At 48.1% G+C, this 9,263-nt stretch overlaps 1 pseudogene; it reads right to left on the reverse strand.

Annotated features, from left to right (window-relative positions):
- Positions 1-651: 651 nt before the first annotated feature.
- Positions 652-1,126, reverse strand: LOC107529491 (large ribosomal subunit protein uL11 pseudogene; annotated as a pseudogene).
- Between the last annotated feature and the right edge of the window lie 8,137 nt (positions 1,127-9,263).

The raw sequence follows: 9,263 nt of genomic DNA on the forward strand, positions 1-9,263 counted from the left end.
CGAGCCCCAAATCCAGGCACGTGCCCTGACCAGAAACTGTACCACAACCTTTCGGTGCATGGGATGCTGCCAAACCAACTGAGCCACACCAGCCAGGGCTGGCAAACCAGTATTTACCAGCTATAAATGTTTTCTCTCAAAGGGATAAATTATAAAGCAGAGATACTCTAGGCAGGTATACTGGCTGCTGCTGGCATTAAAATAGTGTAATTTAGCAAAAATAAGACTGACATGCTAGTCCATACCCCACCAGCATTTACTAGCTGAGCAATTTGAGGCAAGTCACATAATGCATCAGGAATAACACTTACCCAGGTGTTGCCACAGGGTCGGATGAGATGAAGTGAACTGTGGAGCCACTTTGTGATTAGTGGTCACGGTGGTGATTATCATGATTACGATAATAATCAGTGTGATAACTAAAAGTGGACCAGATAGCATGGTCTTATTATTTCTATTATTTCTAGTGATAACACACACCTGGCCCCTCAAATCACAAATCTTGTCTAGATGGAGAATGAAAAATGAGAAAGATAATTTTGCTAAGAATCAGGTTAGGAAAGAACACTGCTTTTTGTTTTGTTTTGTTTTTGATTTTGTTTTTTTTGGTTGTCAAGTGATCTTTAATAGAAACATTCTCCTCTGTAGTTCTTAACTAGCCGGGCATTCCGCTGCACCACTGTTGATGTCATCTATGATGTCATGAGGGTGGCGGCCATCAACACTGCGGCCCACAGACTGGGCAGTCCTAGGATCTCTAATGGTTCCAGAGAGTTCGCTAGCTAAAGGTGGGTGCTGCATCTGTCGGGCAATGTTGACAATCTCATCGAATGTGCTTAATGTTTTTTGCTTCTTCCTGTCTCCTGGCGGTCCCCTGAGGGCCTTGATGATCAGGGCAGAGCAGGAGGCACTACCTCACTCTGGGCCTGTCCTGAACGGTCAGTGTCACTGTAGTCCTCAGGCCCTTCCAGTCACCGGCTGCTGTGGTGATGTCATCACCAACCTTTTTGGGAGACAGGCCCAGAGGGCCGATCTTGGGGGCCAGGGCAGATGTGGCACCCGCTTACCTGCCGGTGCACCTTAGGTATACGACTTTGATCTCGTCGTGGTCGAACTTTGGTGGCATGGTGGAGGCGGCTGGTGTCGGATGAACCCAGACTCGGGACGACCGAAGAAAGTTGCACCTGAGCCTCTGCCGAGCCAAAAGCCGAAAAAAAAAAGAACACTGTTTTTTGACATTTGGATTATTATTTCAAACTATACTTTGTCTCCTCCCTTATTCCCTGAAGCCACCCTGGCCTCCGTGCAGCTCTGCCATTGAACCAGGTAGGCTTTCACTCATCTTCCAAGAATGCTCTCTCCCTAACATCCACTTGGCTCCCTTCTTCTCCTTCAGTTCTTTGCTCAGAATAACTCTGCAAACACAACCTCATGGACCCACCTCAATAAAATTGCACCACCACCACGACCCCTGGCGTTCCCTGCCTGTCTCCCTTCTTTCACTTTTTGCCTGTCACCAGTAGAGTGTCAGTTTCATGAGGACAGGGGTTTCTGTCTATTTGCTGCACTGTGCCCGGTGCCTGGAATGTTGTCTAGACTATATTATGGACTCAATAATTTTGTTAAATGCAGTCTGAGCATTTAACCCACTGAGCTGTGTAAAAGAAGTGACCAAAGGACTTTTTTAGTAGTACTTCTCCTTACTAAGGCAGGCTTCGCACATAATTTAGATAGCAACAGGCCCGGGGAAAAAGCAAGCAAACATAAAAGAGTGCACACATTTATGAAGTCTATATTGAAGAAATAAATGTCTAGGAGGACTGTTTGCTCTACTCAGATTTAAAAAATTGAAGTACAAACAGAGAGCCATGTTGTGTAGTTCACAGCGACTGGTTTGGAGAAAGAGCTGAGAAAGAAGGCATGAATGAACCCACAGAAGGACGAATCCAGGCGGGCGCGCCGTCCGGCCCGTGGCCCTCAGTTCGGAGCTGCTGCTGTCGATGTTGAAAAGCAGAATAAAAAGCAGTTGGTGTTTGGCCCGTGCTTAGTGGAAGTCAGTGGGCACGGACCTGCAGCACTGGTGGAAACTCAGCACGCTCCTCGCACATCATAGCGGGAAAGGCCTGCGCTGGAGATCAAAGCCACGCGCAGTGCATTAACTTGATTTATCATGTTTATGAACTTTTCATGAACTGATTTTAATTGTCCTTACACACAGCGCCGTGGACTCGCCGCCGCCCCTCTTGCTCGCCCTGCCGCTGTCCACTCACGCATTTGTAACTTGTCTAATTTTATTCCCCCTGCTCAGAAAAACAGAGCAGCTTCCAGCTCCAGCTTCCTGGCCCTTCTCTCAGCCTCCCCTTCCTGCCTGCCTGTCTCCTCCGGGCCTATGCTATTTCTCCTAAAGCAAGTTTTCAAAACATCAAGATAGATCAAGATCTGAGGACCTTAACTCTTGTACACTCCTTAAGGGCACATTTTTTTGGTCTTGGATCCTGTATTCCAAACAATGAAACTGTGCCAAGAATCTATTTCGAAAGTCAAGCCAAGATATATCCCTGCGCGACTCGGAGCAGATAAACAGCTTTCAGTTTAATCCTAACAAGACTGAGCAAATGGACACCGATGCGTGGTTTAGCATTTCACTAACGTCATCCCTTTCCCATGCAGTGATACTGTGACTTATCTCGTGAGGATGTGTGTTTGTGTCTGTGGGGGTGTGTGAATGTGTGTGTGTGTGTGTGTAGATGTATTTATTCTCCCAGGACACAAGGCTTTTAGTTCTGGTGATATTTAAGAACTCTTAGAAAATCCATGTGAATGTTCAAGTGAAAAATCATATGTCATGCTTATCTCTGATGAAAGCACATGTGTGCTGGATGATTTCCACTCACAGAGTTCATCTCCTTCAACCAAAATGGCGAGACAACTGCCAGGAAAATGTGGGAAGAATTTTTTCCAAGCACTTTTGACCCAGACCAGTTTCGCCGCCCTCCGAGCTTGCATCCCGGCTCGGTGACGGCCAAGCCTCAGTGCTGGGCTACGGTGAGAGCAGATGCACAAAGCCACCCGGAGCTCAGCGCCAGCTCAGGGCGTCCAGCTGGGGCCTGGGTTAGTGACTGGTGAGAAGCTGGCTGTTCCAAGAGCGTTCGGGAATTAAATGTGGATCTGTATGTCAGACAGCCAGCGTGCCACTGGAATCTGAAACTGGGGATCAGGATCACAACTGTCTGGTCTCAAGGTTTTCGATGTGAGACTCCCGCAGGTCCAGCCCAAGGCTGGTGGGACGAGGGACAGTCCATGGGACAGTTAGCAATATTTCAGTTTGAGGGTAGACTTCGAGACTCACAACCCCAGATACTTGGAAGATAGGTTTGAGTCCTGTCTGCATGATGAAATTAGCTGGGAGGGAGGCTGAGTGAAAGCGAACGACTCAAAGAAATACCAAGAATTCACCAGCAGCTCTGGTCGGTGCTGCTCAGTGGTTGGCGCGTCCGCCTGTGCCCTGAAGGGTTGCGGGTTCGATTCCCAGTCAAGGGCACGTGCCTGGGTTGCAGGTTTGATCTCCAGCCCCAGTCAGGGCACATGCGGGAGGCAACCAATCAATGTGTCTCTCTCACACCGATGTTTCTCTCTCTCTACCCCTCTCCTACTCCCTCCCTCCCTTCCACTCTCTCTAAAAATCAATGGGGAAAAAAAGAATTCACCAGCAAAAGGGGCTTTGGGAAATGAGAGCCATAAGTTACTGATGAATTACTGGAGGTATTAGAAAGTTTATTTTATGCTGACAACCAGGGAAAAAACATTTCTTAATTCAGGGCCTACATCTCTCCCTGGGTTCCTGGTATGTGGGCAAAGCTGGGTGGTGGGGAATGGCTGGTTTGGGCAGTAAAGGATTCACGGGAAGTAAAAACTGTCCACACAAATTCTGAGAGAAGAACCGAGTTGGGAATCTTTCCAGTTAGCATGGGCCTCAGAGAGACTCAGGAATCCAGAAGGCTCTGAAGAATAAGATCTAGTGAATAAAGAACATAAAGCAGATGAAGAATGACTTTTCTCTTTTCAACTTAGCCTGGCTCCTGTTGTCCTCTCATTAAGAAGCAGCAAATCTTAGTGGCGTTTTCTGGAAGATGAATATTTTTTCATTAAATTCTTTTATGTTATCCAAAAGTCCCTAAGAAAGAAGGATGATATACATTCATGGGCTTTGTATTAAAGATTTCAGAAATTCCAGTAAAAATATTTTGAGATCTTAGACCTTCTGATAACCATCCAGTTTTATTTCAGACTTACAGGGTCATAAGTTTGACATATGGAAAAAGTTACAAGAACTGTCCAGTGAGTGGCAATTTGGAAGAGACTGCATTCGTGCAGCTTCTATTATTCTAAGAAAACCTGGGTTGGATTTACTGTGTTGCTGTGCATAGGATGGTGCTAGAACAGAAACACTGTAGGAGAGAAGAGCTCAAACTGGCAAAGGGACAAGCCCATCAGGGGTAGAAATTGCTAGCAAGAAGAATCCTGCTGACCCAGATGGTTGGCCCAGTCCTAGGGCTTCAGACGTCTTGTTGGCACAAACACCATTCGCAACAATTAGCACGGGAGCTGTTGACGGGTTTCCTCCAGCTGGCCCTTTTGGCACCCAAACCAAGGGTTTCCTTCATCAGTTCAAGCTCATCCAGCTTCATTCTGGGCTTGAAGTACCCTGATACAATGGAAGGTTCAGGCTCTTTTCCTGTTCCCCACTCGCTCCTACCCTATGGCTTGACATAGGACCTCAATAAAAATAATTTAAAAAATAAACTAAAAAAAATTCAAGCAAACTCTTACCCATGTCCTGCTGCACCTGCCCCAGCACGTGCTTGTGTCCCGCCTCTTCCTGCAGGATGTCTGTCTGTCCTTTCGTCTGAGGTTAGTTGTTTGCCCAGTGACCTCAGCTGTCTGATGGAGTCACGGAAAGTTTGAAATTGCAGTTTGTCTGGCTTTTTGATATTGTCAGGGTGGGAGCAACACTCTTTCTAGCCCTGTGCATCTCCAAGGAGAAACTGGAGGGCCCTCCACAGAGCCTAACAAAAGGTCATGGTTTGTCTCTGGGTCTCTATCTGTAGGCTGCCAAGTCATGGAGGCCAGAGCAGTGGCTCTTCCTCTGGATCCCCTGGCCTGGCGTGGTGCCGAGCACATAGTAGGTGCTCAGTGAAAAACGCTTGCTACTTTTGCTGCATTTTCATTTTAAGTAATCGTCTTCCCCCTTGACTTCTGGGAACCGGGAGCATCAGGTCACCTGGGAGCTTGTTAGAAAGGCAGTTTCTGGTCCCACCCCATCTACTGAACCTGAAGCTCTGGGGGTAGGATCAAGAGAAATAGGAGAGGTGCAACTGCTTCTTTCTGGCCCTTTGGCGACAATTGCTGTGGCTTCTGATGAGCAGTGAAGACAGGGAGTGAGTGAGGAGCTTGCCCCGAGTGAGCTTTCCGGCTACGGCCCTGATTTCTGCCCCCTGGACACTCCTCACACTTCTCAGCTGCTTGGTCCTTGCCCATTTGGTTTTCTAAACCTTGAGTCAATAATCTTGTCTCCCTCCTTTCACTTTAAGCAGAAAATCAGTGCCAAGTACACTGTAAAAAAAGAAAAATGGATGGACTTTTAAAATGTAACTCAGTGGTTTCCAGCCTTGGCTGCAGATTGGAATCATTGAGAAGCTCTAAAAAAAGAAAAAGCAGAGCAACTCAGATCAATTAAATCAGTATCTCTGGGGGTGCGTTTCTTTGTCGGTTGTTGTTGTTGTTGTTGTTGTTTAAGTTTTCCATGTAATCTCATGAGCCAAAAACCTAGTAGAGAATCAATACCCAGCCTTGGCTTGGTGAAGAGACTCCACTCTAATTTTCTTTACAAAATAAACTTAACCCCAATGATGTTTTTGGAATAAGACACTTCTATGTGAGCAACCTCCACCCGAAACCATGAGTGTGCTCCCTCCACAGGTGACAAAGAAGGCCAGCCAGGGCGTGCGTCAGCTCTGGGCACACAGACATGGAGCTGCTTGCTTTCTAACACCCAGCCCTGGCTGTGCTGGGCAAAGGGCCATAACACCCCCTAGCAGGGAGCCGTCCAACATTCTGGCTCTGGGTTTCAAGAGCAAAGAAAAGATACGTGCTCTGCAGCTGCCGATGCCCTTGAATTCCGTCAGGGGCTTGGAGAAGGTTCTGACAAGCAAGGCGCTGACCGCAGAATGAGTTTTCACTTCTAATGAACACCCAGCATTCTGGCCTGGCCTTCCCGCCTGCACGGAGGCAGGCGAACCAGGTCGCTCTTTCTGCTAAACTTTGCTTGCAAAAGCGGCTCTCCCGTCACAGAGCAGGCTTGCCAACCTTTGCAGAAGCTGTGACCTACGAGCAAGGTCTCTGCTCCTTCGAAGCCTGGCTGCCCAGGGGGTGCACGGGTCAGGGCCAACGCGACATGTCCGCTGAGGCCACTCGGCTCTCCCCTCCTGTAACCGCCCCTGCGTCCCGCCCGGCTCCAGGCTGCCCCCAGACGCCCCTCCCGCCCCCGCAGCCGAGGCCCCGCGTCCCGCCCGGCTGCAGGCTGCCCCCAGACGCCCCTCCCGCCCCCGCAGCCGAGGCCCCGCGTCCCGCCCGGCTGCAGGCTGCCCCCAGACGCCCCTCCCGCCCCCGCAGCCGAGGCCTGCCGCCTTACCTCCCGCGGCCATGGGGCGCCGGCACCCGCACACCCTCACCTACCACCGCCGGTCCCGGCAGCGCGAGCCCCCAGAGCTCCAGCCGCCTCGTCTGGCCCCATCCACCTCTGCAGCTCCCCTCTCACGGCCTCGGGGAGGCCAGCAGCTGCCCCGAAAGGCACTTCCCACCTCTCCCGCGCACAGGCTCCCTCGCCCTGGATCCTTGTGGTGTTGCCTCTGATAACCGCAGAGTTCATTGCATTCCTGTTGGCTCCAATACATATATATATTTATACATATATATATTCATATATACATACATATATATATTCATATACATATACATATATATGTATATGCTTTATACATATATATATTCCAGAACTTTTCTCATTTTAGCATCATTGTTTGTTTATAATCCCTTGTCCCTTAATAGACTATATGTTCTCTGCAATTGATTTCTTTTTTGTTAATCATCACCCGAGGATATTATTTTCTATTGATTTTTAGAGAGAGTCGGAGGGAGAGAGGGAGGGCGAGAGGTAGAGAGAGAGAGAAACATCGATGTGAGAGGGACACATTGATTGGTTGCCTCCTGCACGTACCCTGACAGGGGCCGGGATCAAACCTGCAACCCAAGTACGTGCCCTTGACCAGGAATCAAACCCACGATCTTTAGGTCCGAGGGCCAATGCTCTAACCACTGAGCAACACTGGTCAGGGCACAATCAATTTCTTATTCTTTAAGAATATATAGACCAGTGCCTCAAAGTACCTGACAACAGTAAGTGCCTAGTTAATGTTTGCTGGCTTCACTGAGATTCATGTTAAAATTGTCTTGCTTGATGGTTTGGCATCGGATGGAAAAAAGAGGTAATCCCAACCTAGAGGACAACTGATACCAACCTAGGGGATGGCTAAGGAGTGTCTGGGAGCCAGTGCAGGCAGAAAGAGGCCCCCACGCCACATGGCGCGGCCCGCAAAGGCAGACGGATGCTGAGTGAAGCGGCAGACACTGCCCAGTGGGAACAGAATGTGAGCCGTGAATGCAATTTTAAATTTCTAGTGGCCACACTAAAAAACACACACAAAAAAACAAAAAAACCCCTGGTGAGGTTAATTTTAGTAATGTATCTTATTTAACTCAGTGTATGCAAAATATTGCCATTCCAACTTATAATCAATGTAAGAGTATTGCGGTATTTGATATTCTTTCCCTTATTTTTTTGTGTGAAGTCTTTCAAATTTGGTATGAGTTTTACAATCACTGCACATATCAATTCCGACTGGCCACACTCCAAGTTCTCAGTAAGCTCAGTGTGGCTCATGGCTGCCGCACTGGACTCGCGGCCTAGAGCAGGGGCGGGGGACATCTAGCCCGGGAAATCATTTGGTCTGGCCCTGCCAAGGCAGCCGCAGACGGGAATCAAAATTTAATAAATCTAGCAGCTTTTTTCATAGCTAATTTTTAAGTTGATAATTTTGTATGGCCTGAGAATGATGTTATAAATATCCAAATGGCCCTTGGCAGAAAAAAGGTTCCCCACCCCTGGTCTAGAAGCTGAAATAATGCAGTGGAAGGAGGTCAACCCTTTCTTCCAGGCCTCAGGGCAGGGTGACAGGGAGCTAGGTTTCCCTTGAAAGGCCCCAGGCTTATGAGAAGGGTGGACACGTCAGAGGAAAAGGCTGCCACCCATAAGGAAGTTGGGGGGCAGGTGTGGGCCAGTGCAGGGATGCTTCAGCAATTCCACAGTTTCAAGACAGATGCAACAGAGAGGGTTATTCTAATGCAATTAGATGTTATTTCATATCACTCACTTTCATTACCTGTGTTATAGGGTCAGAACTCCCAGGTATTGCAAAGAAATGAACAGACCAGCACTTTATAAGGGGCCATTAATCTTAGCCTCATGGCAGGGTTGAAGGGGAAGACAGACAAATTCCTCCTGTTCAATAAATACCCCTTTACAAATCCAATTAGAAGCAGTGAGCGAAGGTCTTCCTGCAGTACAAGTAATTTGAGTGTCAGAAGTAAGTAGCAGGAAAACCAGGGGAGGAAAGGCAGACCCCGAAGCTTTTATGTAGAGAAGAGCAGTCAACTCTTTGAAGATGGAGTTTTCTGGAAAATGCAAGAGAAAAGCCGGAACTAATGCCTCCAAAAGGAAGCAGCAATTTTCAGGGAGATTTTCACAAATAATCCATTGCAGAACCACCAGCATTAACGGCATTTAAGGAAACCGCTGTGCATTTAGGTTCTTTATGTTTCTCTTTGTTTCTTTCCTGACAAATAGCGTGCTACATGGGAGGAGGGGGAGCCAGAGAAAGTGGGAGAAAGCAGACTGTTTGGCCTGTCGCTGGTTCAGAAAGCAGTGAGTGTCTGAGGCTCACATCTCTGAGCGTGGGGCTGACGGCAGGTGTTGGGGAGCCCTGATCAGGAAACATTTTGCAGATGAAAGGGTGGAAGGAGGTAGGGTTTGGCCCCAGAACTGAAACCCTTGACCTGCTCGATTCCTCAGCTCTGCTTTCTAGATTTATTTTGGGATAGGTCAATGTTTAGACTAAGGCAAAACAAAATATATACAAATTGACAAT

The sequence above is a fragment of the Miniopterus natalensis genome, chromosome X (genome assembly GCF_054644295.1).
Source record: "Miniopterus natalensis isolate mMinNat1 chromosome X, mMinNat1.hap1, whole genome shotgun sequence".
NCBI lineage: Eukaryota > Metazoa > Chordata > Mammalia > Chiroptera > Miniopteridae > Miniopterus > Miniopterus natalensis.